Source organism: Prunus avium, unplaced genomic scaffold (assembly GCF_965620075.1).
Source record: "Prunus avium unplaced genomic scaffold, drPruAviu1.hap1.1 HAP1_SCAFFOLD_20, whole genome shotgun sequence".
Lineage (NCBI taxonomy): Eukaryota > Viridiplantae > Streptophyta > Magnoliopsida > Rosales > Rosaceae > Prunus > Prunus avium.
This window is the reverse complement of record NW_028276880.1, coordinates 357,501-360,000: the sequence shown is the minus strand read 5'-3', so window position 1 is coordinate 360,000 and position 2,500 is coordinate 357,501.

The window sequence follows — 2,500 nt, the reverse complement described above, 5'->3', positions numbered from 1 at the left end:
TACTCTTAAGATTGTCATCCTCGACTTGCTCGTGCATTGGGCTCGCACCTTGCACACACAAGCAATGCCTAGACAATCCTAATCATAGCTCAACCGCACACTCAGAGGATTGGATAGCTTCTTTCAAAGCCAACCTACCCCCACACGTGTGAGAGTGGCCAACAATTCCCTAGCTTCTTCATCAACTCCGCCGAAAGCCATCCTCGACATACCCGTGCATTGAGAAGGTTTGGTGGCCGTACTCCCAACACAAAAGCATACCGAAGACAACCCCAAGCTAAAGCTCACTTGAAGCCAACGCATCGTCACCATGTGTTCGTGTGGCCGAGAATTGGGCAGCTTCTTCATCAACCCCGCCAAAAGCCATCCTCGACATACCCGTGCATTGAGAAGGTTTGGTGGCCGTACTCCCAACACAAAAGCATACCGAAGACAACCCCAAGCAAAAGTTCACTTGAAGCCAACCCATCGTCGCCCACAACTAGTGGGTGAATGGTGTGCTTCCCGGGGTTGGCATAGACATTCCCTCGCATGCAAAAGATTGTCGATGCGAAAGATTGTCTATGCCAAACCCGGGAAGCACACCATTCACACACTCCCGACCGGTGTGGTGTGGCGGTGATTGGATAGTTACAGATTGAGCACTTGCCAAGGATCAAAATGTGTCATTTAGAAGAAACATTTTCAAAAAGTTTTTAAAATCTTGTGGGTTTGCAACTCATAAGAGCGTCACTTTCAACGTCCCCGGTATTGGATTGAGTTTCTAAAAACAACCGTGCACACCGAGGTTAAACTTTACCGGCTCCACTCCGACTCGCCGCTCGCCCACAATTTGTTTGCAACGAAACATTTGTTTTTAATTTTGTTGGTTTAAATCTTGTTGGTTTGAAATTGTTTTGAAAAGGTTCTTTAAATCTAGTGGGTTTGCAACTCATAAGAGCGTCACTTTCAACGTCCCCGGTATTGGATTGAGTTTCTAAAAACAACCGTGCACACCGAGGTTAAACTTTACCGGCTCCGCTCCGACTCGCCGCTCGCCCACTAGTCCGAAGGCAACAAAACATTTGTTTTTCATTTTGATGAAAATTTCTGTTTTTAAATCTTGTTGGTTTGAAATTTTTTTGAAAAGGTTCTTTAAATCTTGCGGGTTTGCAACTCATAAGAGCGTCACTTTCAACGTCCCCGGCATTGGATTGAGTTTCTAAAAACAACCATGCACACCGAGGTTAAACTTTACCGGCTCCACTCCGACTCACCGCTCGCCCACAAATCCGAAGGCAACAAAACATTTGTTTTTAATTTTGATGAATTTTTTTGAAAACATTGGCTTGGCAAGCCCCAATCCGCGACTATCCACCCACCGCCACCCCACACGGGTGGTTGTTGTTGCGAAATGAGGTTGTGGTCGACATGCCCGCGCATTTGAGAAGGAGTTCCTAGCACTCCATGCTCTTCCATGCCAAAAAAAAGCCTAGACAACCCCATTTCGCAACTTTCCACGCCTTTTTTTTTCCCCCTCACCCATGGCGGCGGCGTGGTGGCGGCGGCCGGATTCCGGCCACCACCGCCATGGGTGGCAGCCCCCCGACCCCGACACCAAACCCATAATACCGAGGCAACATATCGAGGCAACATGACATGGGTGTGGCGTGGGGGAAGGGGGCTGCAGCTAGGAGGGCATGGGCTGCCATGCATATGCAGGCAACACACACCCCCCTATATAGCATTTTATGCATTTAGCCCTTTGACAGGAAGAGACATCACCTATGCGCGAGGAGTCATAATGGGCTCTAAATAATTCAATACAAGGTATTTGGACGTGATTTTTTGCAGGGATACTAAGAAACATGCAATCTCTGATGGGAAAAAGTTTCATAAATATTTGAAGTCGGGAAGTATTTTTTATTATTTTTAGAAGTCGTAAAATTGAAAAAATCATTAAAACAAATCCGGGAGGAATTTTTTAGTTTTGTAACTTGGAGAAGGTCCTAAAAATCATAGACTACTTATGGGGAGCTTATTGTGCGAGGAAATTTCAATAAAAATGGGGTTTGACAAGGTTTGAAAAATTCTGTCGACATTTGAAAAAATCTGGAACTAGGCTGCCGGCATGCTGCGCACATGCTGCGCGCATGCTGCGCGAAGGCTGCGCGCAGGCCACGGCAGGACAAGTTTCGCTAGCCTCACTGTCGACCGAATGCGCAAGCTGCGCGCACGCTGCGCACAGGCTGCGCGCACGCTGCGCAAGCTGCGCGCACGCCATGGCAAGACAAATTTCGCTAGCCTCACTGTCGACAGAGTCAGCACGCTGCGCGCACGCCATGGCAGGAGAAGTTTCGCTAGCCTCGCTGTCGACAGAATCAGCACGCTGCGCGCAAGCTGTGCGCGCGCATGGCATGGCAAGTTTCGAAAAATTCTGTCGACAGGCTCCCGAGCGCGCACGCTGCCGACATGTTGTGCGCACGCTGCCGGCATGCTGTGCACACGCTGCGCGCAAGCT